The following is a 12767-nucleotide window of genomic DNA, read 5'->3' as shown; positions in this document are numbered from 1 at the left end:
TACCAGCAGTGGAAGGGGGATGTGAAGGCATTGCTGGAATGTGATGAGGATGTGGCAGTTTTTTTTGGCAACATGTTTGGGTTGGTTAAGCGCACATTTTTATGCTCATGGAGAGATGTTACAGTTGATCCTGAAGAGAGCGCTGAATTTAAAGGCAGATAGAACAGATTATATAAAATCTATATGGGTAAATTTCAGCACTGAATTTGGCTGTTTTAACAATTAAAACAATGACATAATGTGAACTAAATTGCAGCTTTCTGCAATAAACTTTTACCAAAAAAAGCCCTGCACAAAATTAAACAGCACTTTGGAACTAGAAGGTCTGACTGTATATAACTCCACTCGGATAAGTATTGACAAAATGTAAAGCGCGTTCTATGGAAAACCTTGCTAGGTTTATTTATATTTCCCAAAAACTCCCAAACCTCCCCCTTTTGGGGTAAGTATTCTTCACTGTGAACAGTCCTTAGGTGAATAGTTCACTATTCATTCCTCTCGTAAGGACAGTCTGTTTTAATCACAGACATACAGTACAAGTTTCCACAGGGCTTATTCCACACCGTCTGCAGTCTCACTCTGGTATGCTATTCGGGGGGGGAGGGGGGTTCCTCAGGTTCTTTATCGATCACGTAATCCTCAGCACCTCTTATGGTGAAAACTGCTCCCAGTTATAATAATGCTGGGCGAGAAACAGCCAACAGTCCAGGCTGCACATTTCTCTCCAGCATGGAAACAAGGGGCAGATTCACAGAGCAAGTACGCCAGCTCAAACCAAGATACGACGGCATCTGGGTAAGATCCGACAGGCGTACGGCTTCGTACGCCTTCGGATCGCAGATGCAATACTTTGGTGTCCGCTGGGTGGAGTTTGCGTCGTTTTCCGCGTCGGGTATGCAAATTAGCTTTTTCCGACGATCCACGAACGTACGCGTGGTCGTCGCATTCTCTTGCGTCGTCTGTAGTCGGCTTTTTCCGGGGTATAGTTAAAGCTGCTATTTTGTGGCGTATAGATAGACTTGCCATGTTAAAGTATGGCCGTCGTTCCCGCGTCAAAATTAGATATTTTTTTTTTCGTAAGTCGTCCGTGAATAGGGATGGACGTAAGTCACGTCTAAGTTTAAAAAATGACGTTGTTGCGACGTCATTTAGCGCAATGCACGACGGGAAATTTAGGAACGACGCATGTGCATTTCATTCGGCGCCAGGACGCGCTTCATTTAAATGAAACCCGCCCCCAACCCGCCCAATTTCAAATACGCCGCCAGAAATACACTACGCCGCGGTAACTTACGGCGCAAATTCTTCATGGATTCGAATTTACGCCAGGTAAGATATGACGCCGTAGCGTATCTCTGATACGCTGCGCCTGTCCAACTGTATGTAAATCTGCCCCCAAATGTCTAATTAGCAGGTACCGTGCAGGTACTACTTTCTCTCCAGCAATGAATCAAATGTCTAATCAGCAGTTACTGCTTTCTCTCGAGCAAGGAATCGAATGTCTAGTCAGCAGGTACTACTTTCTCTCGAGCAAGGAATCGAATGTCTAGTCAGCAGGTACTACTTTCTCTCGAGCAAGGAATCAAATGTCTAGTCAGCAGGTACTGCTTTCTCTTTACCAAAGAGCCAAAAATCTGGTCAGCAGGTACTGCTTTCTCTCGAGCAAGGAATCGAATGTCTAGTCAGCAGGTACTACTTTCTCTCGAGCAAGGAATCGAATGTCTAGTCAGCAGGTACTACTTTCTCTCGAGCAAGGAATCAAATGTCTAGTCAGCAGGTACTGCTTTCTCTTTACCAAAGAGCCAAAAATCTGGTCAGCAGGTACTGCTTTCTCTCGAGCAAGGAATCGAATGTCTAGTCAGCAGGTACTACTTTCTCTCGAGCAAGGAATTAAATGTCTAGTCAGCAGGTACTACTTTCTCTCCAGCAATGAATCAAATGTCTAATCAGCAGGTACTACTTTCTCTCGAGCAAGGAATCAAATGTCTAGTCAGCAGGTACTGCTTTCTCTTTACCAAAGAGCCAAAAATCTGGTCAGCAGGTACTGCTTTCTCTTTACCAAGTGTAATGGCTCTAGGGAACGGGAGTGAACCACAACTGCGGATGCAAGGATTTCAATGCTCTTCCTTATGTGAGAATTCAGTATTAAGCCCCAGACGTCACTCCACACGAACAGGAGTTTGGGGGTTCTCTACATCATCTCTCTCTCACATAAAGATAGGCATTGAGCTACTGAGCCTGGACGCATTACAACATGCGACCAGAGCTTAGCGTTTAAAATTATAGTATGCACTAAAAGATTCCAATGCACGATTGCATGCAAGCGATTATCAGTATTACATAGCGTCGTGCATTAGGCGACTAAGGGAGAAGGTATGAAATACGTCAACCCTTAGCATAGGAAAGTATATACGAACATGTTCTGCAACTTAGGGCAAAGGCCCATAAACAAGTAGCACTTATGTCAGGCTCGTAGTAAATAGACGTTGTTGAGACAACTAATAATTGCTAATGAGTGGTAATTAGAACTCAGGTACTTTGAAAGTACACGTAGTAAATAGGAGTTGTAGCGACAACTAATAATTGCATTATGCCGCGTACACATGGTAGTTTTTTGTCTTGTAAAACTTATAATCTTGCCCTATTATTGCTTAAACGTAAGCAAAAAGATATCTGGAGCCGGCTCCCCCTATCCGTAGGAGGGCGCTGCAATTTAATAAAAATGATTTGGTTACCACAGATATTATACCTGTTCCATAACTCCCCGGTTTGGATAGGTCAAAAGTGGTTCAAAAAAATAGAATCCCTTTTTAGGGAATTAATCTGGAAAAGGGGCCAATATAGGATTAATCTGAAAACCATGTGTAGCACTACCCCCCGAAGGAGCTGCTGGTTTGTTTTGGTGGCATGTTACCTCTGTATCTCCGCCGTCTAAGGTACTTGATGAGAGTTGTAGTAAAGGTAATGTCCACACGACAGGTGTCTTTTTTTCTGTGCTTTTATTACCCAGCCAGGTAAAAACTATTAAACGGTAGAAGGGTGAAGGGATAGCAAATTGAATGCAGCAGTAACTGCATACGGGGAAACAGTCCTGCTTCCAACAACACTTTGCTTTGCCACTCCAGCCGGAGTGGGTGTAGCGCACCTGGACAGGTCTCTCTCACAAGCCTGGCAGCCAGAGTGTCACTCGAACTTAGGATTAAGTCTCTGCCACAGACCCTCCTAAAAGAATGGAGACAATTTATGGTCCAGAATTCCATTTTAGTAGATTCAGCACCCGGAGCTCCTTGAGGTAGTTTTGCACAATTTGCGACTGACAGGCGACCAACATCCAGCCTGTCAGATCCTAGGTTGTCCCACGATGAATGGACAGGCCCCTCCTCGGACACCAGCGTTGTGCTTGGTATCCTTCGGACAGACTCATCGGTCAGCTTCCTCCAATTTGGACAGCTCGGGACCCCCTCCAGATTCGGGACCTAGTCGATCACGGTGTCCATACAGCAGATCAATTGCTCCGGGCCAACATGGTCTCGGAACCAGGAACACTGCTACCCACGCACACCCCGGCCAGGAGGTCCATATGCGGGGGTGTTGTAGTGTAGTACTGTGCGTCACCACGTTGTTAATGCTCGAAAGTTAAGAGAACATTTGTGTGTATGCAAGCCAAGCTTGAGCGGAATGCCATCAGAAAAATCATCCAACTGTTTCCGACGGAAAATTACGCTTGTGTGTACAGGGAATAATAGTTGTCCTTTTTTTTAGAAAGAATTCAAGACCAAAGATAAATCTTTTGGCACTCTGCTTGGGCACCATGAACATTTTCTTGATATTCCAAGTGTTGAAAAATCTGAGTTCTTGTGAAGTGTGAGTCTCTCAATTTTAAGCCTAATTTGCTGGAATTGATGCAATTTTGTGAGGGAGACGGCAAGTATCTTTTTAGTGGTCGAACAACAAGAATTCCCAGCAAGCAGACCCAACCCTCCACTACGTGTAGATCAGAGTAAAAGAAGCAAAGTACCCCATGTGCACAACAGTCACCAGCAGGCAAATAGCACGTGCTCTGAAGACTCAAAGATTTGCAGGTAGCTCCCCACCCTACATGATCAGACAGATATCCAATGTCGATGACCACTAATTACAGGTTAGATCAGTGGCCTTCAAACTGCGGCTCTGGGGCTGGATGCAGCCCTTTGCTCACATTTATACGGCCCTTGGGGCGCTATTTCTCCTACTGACACCAACAGTGTGACACTGTGCCTTTAACTGATATTAATTATGGGGACGCTATTCCTCCCACTGATACCAATAATGGGCCACTATTCCTCCCACTGATGCCAATGATCGGTCACTGTTTCTTCTACTGACACCAATGATGGGACAGTTTTGTCTCCACTGATCCCAAGGAGGGGGCAATATTCCTCCCACTGATGCCAATGATGGGGCAATATTCCTCCCACTGATACCTATGATGGGGCAATATTCCTCCCACTGATACCAATGATGGGGCAATATTCCTCCCACTGATACCAATGATGGGGCAATATTCCTCCCACTGATACCAATGATCGGGCACTATTCCTCCCACTGATACCAATGATCGGGCACTGTTTCTCCTACTGACACCAATGATGGGACACTTTTGTCTCCACTGATACCAATGGTGGGGTAATATTCCTCCCACTAATACCAATGATGGGGCAATATTCCTCCCACTGATACCAATGATGGGGCAATATTCCTCTCACTGATACCAATAATGGGGCAGTTTTCCTCGCAATAAAACCAAGGATGGGGGCGTTATTTCTCCTACTGACACCAACAAAGCAGAGCTAGTCCTCCCCCTAATACTAAAGATCTACTGACACCAGGACAATGTCTACTCTGGCCACAGTCCAGGCCCCCTAAATTATGAAGGACGGTAAAACAGCCCTTTGTTTAAATAGTTTGGAGAGCCCTGATTTAGATTGTATTCTGAATGACAATAATTAAGGACTGGTGTGATGGGTACAGCAGTTTTTTTATTTTATTTATTTTTTATGTTTACCGTAAATGCATCTTGATCTGTGCTGATTGCAGTTTAAGGAGAAATTACACCTAATCTGTGTACTGCCAGAAAGTCCAGTATTTGCATACACAGCACGAAGTGTGTACTTTAGGGGAATGTCGGTGTGGAACGTTGTGTGCAAGTGCTCAGCAAATAGCCTTCGGAATTGTTATGATAAAGATAAAAATCATTCTGCAGAACAATTATAATCCAGAGTCTTAGTTTTCTAAACACCGACATGGTTTAATAGTCGTATTACAAGGAAACCGCTACTCCATCTGTAAGACCCCATTCACACCTTCGCGTTTTGTCGCATGTAGCGCGACGCGAACAAACGCCAGAGGGACGAAAAGCAATGAAAGTCAATGGGGATGGTTCACATCTGAACGCTGATGCGCCTGACGCGCATCGCCTGTAGTCAAAAGAAGTTCTGGACCCTTTTCTGTCGCGCAATACGCGCGATATGCGCGTATTTGAGCGTTTTTGGTTTTCCATTGAAATCAATGTAAAACGCCACATACGCGCGTATTGCGCGACAACAAGCGTTTGCTACAGGCGTTTTGTCAATAGAACTTGTCGCCCATGCAGAAGATTTAAAAAATCTACCAACATAGCAACAAGTGATGAAAAGATGATAGTTTTTCCTATTGGCTAAAAAAAAAACGTCTAAGTACAAAAACGTCGGACAACGCTGTATGCAAACGCGCATATTAGCATGAATACGCGCGAAAAAAACGCCTAAAAAAAACGCCGGAAAACGACGCTATTGCCTACGCCTAGGTGTGAATGCAGCCTAAGAGTATTTGGAGCGGTGAAGGGTTAGAACCTCTATCAGGTTTTTATTGTCTGTGTCCCCGCTAGGGACAGCCACCCTGTCCTGTTGACTATTGCCATCAAAAAAGTTATGGGAACCCCAAAATGCTACCATTGTCCCCAGGACAGGAATAGAGGGACACCCGTTCCACGCACAGATGACTACAACTTGATTTTCTCTCATTCACTCAAAGGGAGGAATTGCCACTGCGTCAATTGTAGTCAGACGCAGTACTCATGTCTGCCTGAATACAATGGCGTGGCTGAACTGGATGATCGTTTTCAACACGGATCAGTCAGCTGGGTGGTGCTTGCGGGGTCATCCATATTTTGTCTGATTCAGTGCGATTTTTCTCAAATTCAGCCTGTCTATAGGCACAATAAATTAGAAGTCTTGGTGATGTGTTATGTTTGATGGAACAATGTACTTCATGTACTTTGTTCCATCTTCCTAGTTGCGGTTCAGGGCTCTGTGAAGTCGGAAGACGGGGCAAACTAGTAAGACTTTTTTTCTTTAGAACTTTGCCTTGGAGATACTTCCTGTTCTGGAGATACAAGAGGAAATAATGAAAATCTTCCAAAAAGACAAAAAAACTGACATAAATATAAATTTTTCCCTTATCTAAAATTGGGTAAAAAAATAGCTCTGACACTGGAGTCAGTACATGCCTCGGTCATACGCAGGCCTGCTGCTTCCCTCTCTGAGTGTCTGCTTGTGTCAGCGCCCCCCTCGCTCCTGCTGCTCTCATAGAACATTAAAAGCCCACATCCCCTCTGTATTAGAACAAGAAGTTCCCCTGTGTCTGTGTTCTATCACAAATATGCTTATCTGTACTGATAACACAGCGGTTCCTTGAAATCATGTGACTCTTTGGCTCTGTCTCTCCTCCCTGGCTGATGTCAGCTGCAGTGATTGGCCCCGCCCACTTGAACTGTCAGCCAGGCAGAGGAGGCAACTGATCACAGGAAGGAGCTGTGTTATCGGTACAGATGAGCATATTTATGATCGAACACAGACGCAGGGGAGCTTATTGTTCTAATACAGAGAGGATAGGAGCTTTTTATAGAAGTGGCTTAACAACCACTTTAAGCCCAGTTGTGTGCATGGAGCCCTAGGCCCCTTTCACACGGAGCGGATCAGTAATGATCCGCCTCCATATGCTACGCTTGCTCATCGGGGATCGCTCCGTTGATCCCCGCTGAGCCGTCGGATGACAGGGCGGTCCCCGAACTCTGTGCAGGGACCGTCCTGTCTTTTCTCCGCTCTCCCCTATGGGGGGATCGGATGAACACGGACCTTAAGTCCGTGTTCATCCGATCCGCTCTGCAGACGGAAGAACAAATTGTGTTTTCTTCCATCTGCAAAATCAGGTCTTTCCGGAGGCGGACGATTATTTATTATAGCAAAAAGTAAAAAAAAAAAATCAAAATTGTCGCTCTATTTTTGTTTATAGCGCAAAAACTAAAAACCGCAGAGGTGATCAAATACCACCAAAAGAAAGCTCTATTTGTGGGGGGAAAAAGGACGTCAATTTTGTTTGGGAGCCACGTCGCACGACCGTGCAATTGTCAGTTAAAGTGACGCAGTGCCGAATCGCAAAAAGTGCTCTGGTCTTTGACCAGCAATATGGTCCGGGGGTTAAGTGGTTAAAGTAGAAGGAAAGCCCCAAATGCCTCCCATGTTTAAAATGCCTCCCATGTCTACAGTGTAATGCAGTAGTGTAAAAACTTTTGTTCGTTTTTTTTTTTTTTTTTTTTTTTCTAGTAGTCATGTGATCGCCCATTTCTGGCACTTGAGTGGCAGCTCAAGTGCCAGAGTTCCCTGCCAACAATAGGGGAGCAATGGAAGCTCTCAGATAATGTGAAGGTTGTGCAATTCACATGACCACTTCGAAGAAGAGTAAAAAAAAGAAAAAAAAAGACTTTAAGATGACATGATCATTGTGTTTTCAATATCAAAGTGGTCACATGATCAGGAACCCATCCCGCGGGCTCTCGATCATAACTAGACCAGGAGCTCGGTCACTGTGCTGGGAGAATGCAGTGAAGTGTGTGCTCAGCACAGAAACCTGTGCCGTCATGTGGAGCATTTTGGCCGTAAAACCCTTGTAACTGCACGTATGCTTTTTCAACTGCCCCTGAACACATTCAATGTTATCCTATGTGTCCATGCACACAGTCACGTTTTTCTGCGTTTTTCGGCAGTTGCGTTTATGCTCGTTTTTTCAGAAGCAAAAAAATTGGTTCAGACGCAAAGCGCAGCTAAACGTGGGAAAAACGCGGTACCGACGTTTTGCCGCGATTTCGTTTATAGGCGTTTTTAAAGGTGACCTATTTTTTTACATTAGAAATCTCAAAAATTATGGCAAATTATGAAAAACCATTAATAAAACATAAAAAAACTGTAATTGCTTGCATTGCATTGTGGACAATCCACAACTTGTGGCATTTGACGTGGCCAGTGGACAATCCACAACTTGTGGCATTTGACGTGGCCAGTGGACAATCCACAACTTGTGGCAGGTGACGTGGCCAGTGGACAATCCACAACTTGTGGCAGGTGACGTGGCCAGTGGACAATCCACAACTTGTGGCAGGTGACGTGGCCAGTGGACAATCCACAACTTGTGGCAGGTGACGTGGCCAGTGGACAATCCACAACTTGTGGCAGGTGATGTGGCCAGTGGACAATCCACAACTTATGGTAGGTGACGTGGCCAGGTGATGTGGCAGGTCACGTGGCCAGGTCACGTGGCCAGTGGACAATCCACAACTTGTGGCAGATGACATGGCCAGGTGACATGGCCAGGTCATGTGGCAAGTGGACAATCCACAACTTGTGGCCAGGTGACGTGGCAAGTGGACAATCCACAACTTGTGGCAGGTGACGTGGCCAAATGATTTGGCAAGTGGATAATCCACTTGTGGCAGGTGACGTGGTCAGGTGACGTGGCCAGTGGACAATCCACAACTTGTGGCAGGTGATGTGGCCAGTGGACAATCCACAACTTGTGGCCAGTTGACGTGGCCAGTGGACAATCCGCAGCTTGTGGCAGGTGATGTGGCCAGTGGACAATCCACAACTTGTGGCAGGTGACGTGGCCAGTTGACGTGGCAGGTGACTTGGCCAGTGAACAATTCACAACTTGTGGCAGGTGACGTGGCCAAATAATTTGGCAAGTGGATAATTCACTTGTGGCAGGTGACGTGGCCAGTGGACAATCCACAACTTGTGGTAGGTGATGTGGACAGTGGACAATCCACAACTTGTGGCAGGTGACGTGGCCAGTTGACGTGCCAGGTGACAATTCACAACTTGTGGCAGGTGACGTGGCAAGTGGACAATCCGCAGCTTGTGGCAGGTGATGTGGACAATCCACAACTTGTGGCAGGTGATGTGGTCAGTTGACGTGGCAGGTGACATGGCCAGTGGACAATTCACAACTTGTGGCAGGTAACGTGGTCAGGTGACATGGCCAGTGGACAATCCACAACTTGTGGCAGGTGACGTGGCCAGTTGACGTGGCAGGTGATGTGGCAAGTGGACAATCCACAACTTGTGGCAAGTGGACAATCCGCAGCTTGTGGCAGGTGATGTGGCAAGTGACACGCTAAATACAAGTACACTGCTAATCTCTCAGCTGCTACTCACTCTGGTCTCACAAAATGGCTGAAATGGTTAAATAATACTGTTTTTTTGAGTCTTATGATGTTTCTTAGCTAAACGCTTATAAACGCAAACGCAGCAAAATTCGCTGCAAAACGGGTGTTTTAAACACAGTTTTTTGCGTTTGAAAACGTGTGTTTAGATGAGTTTGCATCTGCGTCTCGTGTGCATGGGGCCTAACTCTTCTCCAAGTTATCTTATCAGTACACAGGGTCGTTTCTAGTCGTTTCTAGGCAGTTGAGGTTAGAAGCATTTTTTGGAAAGCAAAAAAACGCATTCAGGACAGATGTTCAGAGGCATTTGAAACGCCAAATGCCTGTAACTTCTTGTAACTCGCGTTTAGCCCCGCGTCGTTTACACATCTAAACGCAAATGCGGCATGTAAACGGGGCGAAACTGACGTTTTTAAACGTCGGTTACTATCTGTAGAGGTGAATCATTCAGGAGAGGTTGTAAAACGTCCCGTGTACATTAAGCCTACTACGATTCCATTGCCTAGTGAGATTGCCCCAGTGGTATGGGTGCTGTTACTGGACACGGGTGGAAGAGTGATAACAAAGGGAACCTACATCAGTGAGAAGCACAGAGGGTTTTTATTTTATTTGATATGTAATACAAGGTGATGGCATGCGTCTTGTGATGTTTGCTCATTATCAGGACCTTTAAAACTTTAGCCGCTACAGCTAGGTACACAAATTGAACAGAAGATTAATACATCATGTGCTAAAGTTAGGGCTAGATAGTAACGGCAGACATGAGGAAATGGACTGGTTTCGTGGCAGAGTGATCACATGCCGTTATGTCACATGACTATTGAACACTGCAGCTCCTGAACAGCAGGCGAGCCTTCCTATACAGCGTGCAGCTTCCAGGGAAACGTCTGAAGGGTGAGCCAAAACTTTGAAAACTTTTTTTTTTTTTTTATTTCCTGGTCGATTCATTTGAAGAGCTCTGCATGAACACTTCTCAGGATACTCCTTTCTTCACAGATGTGTCACGTAGAGACCATGCTAAATAGATTTGGATGTAGTGGTCAGCATTTTACATGGCATCGTCTTCTGAGCACCAAACCTAATCCAGTTACAGTATTGCTGCACTGCCGTGCCATCATGGCACGTTGCTAAACGATTATGAAATGCGTTTTGCTATTTTCAACCCAAGATTAGAGATGACGTAGGCTTCCATTACTCACTTCTACTGACTGCCTGGCTGTCATGGTAATCCTCACTCTTCAGTGCTCCGTGTCAAATTCTAAAAATTGAAGTTTTGGCACAAACTATAATCAAAAGATTTCCAGATATAAACCTGAAGAGTTCGTTTTTTTGGAGGTTTGTTTCATAGGAAACTGATGGCTATCAAAGTGACATCTATGCTAGCAATACACCGACTTTGTTACCCCCACACACACATCGGCGTATATTTATGCCGGCGTAGCGTATCTAATATATGCTAAGCCGACGCAGCGCAGCGAGGCACGCCCTGGATTCACAAAGCACTTGCTCCCACTCGCTCTTAAAGATACGCTGGGTTTCCTCGGCGTAAGCCGTGGTAGGTGGAAGTGGGCACGAGCCATGCTAATCAGGCGTGACCCCATGCAAATGATGGGCCAAGCGTCATAGAAGTACTTAAAACAAACGCACATGCGCCGTCCCGTGGACGCATCCCAGTGCGCATGCTCAGAATCGCGTTGGAACTACTCCCTAAGATACGACGAATCACTGCCTACGACGTGACAGTAACCTACGCCCAGCCCTATTCACGTACTACGTAAACAACGTAAAATATGACGGCTGTGTTCCCTGGTCCATACCTTGGCATGAGTTGCGCCTCATATATGGGGAATAACTTTACGCCGGACGTACGACTTACGCAAACCGCGTATATTATGCGCCGGGCGCAAGTACATTCGTGAATCGGCGTAGCTCCCTCATTTGCATATGTGCATAGAAAATCAATGGGAGCAGGAAATGCGCCCAGCGTAAATATGCGCCCACGAGACGACGGCGTAGGCAAGTTACGTCGGTCGTAGGAAGCCTATTTTTAGGCGTATCTCAGATTGTGGGCACGGCACACAGATACGACGGCGCATAATTACACTTACGCGGCGTATCTCGAGATACGTCGGCGTAAGTGCTTTGTGAAACCGGGCCAGACAGTGGTGAAAATTAGGGTTGTCCCGATACCACTTTTCTAAGACCGAGTACAAGTACCGATACTTTTTTCAAGTACTCGTCGATACCGATTACTGATACTTTTATTTAATCTTATGTGACAGTGGCACATGTGTCAGTTTTTTTATTTTGTTTTTTTTTTTTTACAATTATTTTATTTATTTTTTTACAATGCTTTTTTTTTTTTTAAAGGGGGGTGGGGTAATGCGGGTTTACTGGTTCCTACCTCCATCTCCATCCTGACAGATCAAGGGGGACGGCAGTAAGAATACTGTTACAATTTTTCAGGATTGTTTCCTTGGTGCATACGTTTTGTGCGGTATCCGTATCTAGGCAACCTTTACTTTGCAAATCATTGTCTGTGATTGTAATTTTTTTTTTATCAATTTTATAAGAAAAATCATTTTTAAATTAATATTGTGTAGAGGTCGACCGATATGGGTTTTTCTCTGGCCAATGCCAACATTTGGAAATCGGGGCGGCCGATGGCCGATATGTGTTGCCGATATTTTAGGCCGATTTTTTTTTGTGTTTGTTTTTTGTTTTTCTTCATCTTAAAAAAACTAGGGTGGGGAGGAGATAATTGTTTAGGGTGGAGAGGTGGGGTGCAGCCTGTCAGTGCCCACTGGTGCAGCCCATCAGTGCAGCCTATCAGTATCCATTAGTGCCCACCAGTGCAACCTATCCGTGTCTATCAGTGCCACCTCATTGGTGTCTATCAGTGCCACCTCATTGGTGTCTATCAGTGCCACCTCATCAGTGCCCACCAGATCAGCCCATCATTGCCCACCAGTGCATCTCACCAGCGCATATCATCAGTGCCAACCAGTGCATCACATCAGTGCCAACCAGTGCATCACCTTATCAGTGCCCACCAGTACAGCCCAATGTCATTCACTGCCACCTCATCAATGCCCACCAGCGGAGTGCTCCAGGCTCCGTTCTATCTTCTAGCCTAGCACAAGAAAGCTCCATTCGTCCCTGGCCCTGACGTGCTGCCCCGCCTCTGCCTACAATCCCCAGAATGAAGAGCGGGCCAGTAACAGCCAATCGGCGGCCTCCGCTGCCGACA

The 12767-nt window shown here is 45.7% G+C and overlaps 1 protein-coding gene across 6 annotated transcripts in view; it reads left to right on the top strand.

Annotated features, from left to right (window-relative positions):
* The window catches only part of SLC31A1 (solute carrier family 31 member 1), an 80353-nt gene that overhangs the window by 50014 nt on the left and 17572 nt on the right, over positions 1 to 12767 (top strand). Inside the window, exon 1 of one of the 6 annotated variants that reach the window (XM_040324335.1) lies at positions 10387 to 10411. The exons of the other annotated variants lie outside the window; for them this stretch is intronic. The gene's annotated coding sequence lies outside the window, so the exon portion shown is untranslated. Of the gene's footprint in view, positions 1 to 10386; positions 10412 to 12767 lie in introns of those variants that run through there. 6 annotated transcript variants of the gene reach the window in all.

The sequence above is a fragment of the Rana temporaria genome, chromosome 9, assembly GCF_905171775.1.
Source record: "Rana temporaria chromosome 9, aRanTem1.1, whole genome shotgun sequence".
Taxonomy (NCBI): domain Eukaryota; kingdom Metazoa; phylum Chordata; class Amphibia; order Anura; family Ranidae; genus Rana; species Rana temporaria.
Note: the sequence above shows the minus strand (reverse complement) of the source record. Positions and strands in the feature narration are given on the sequence as shown.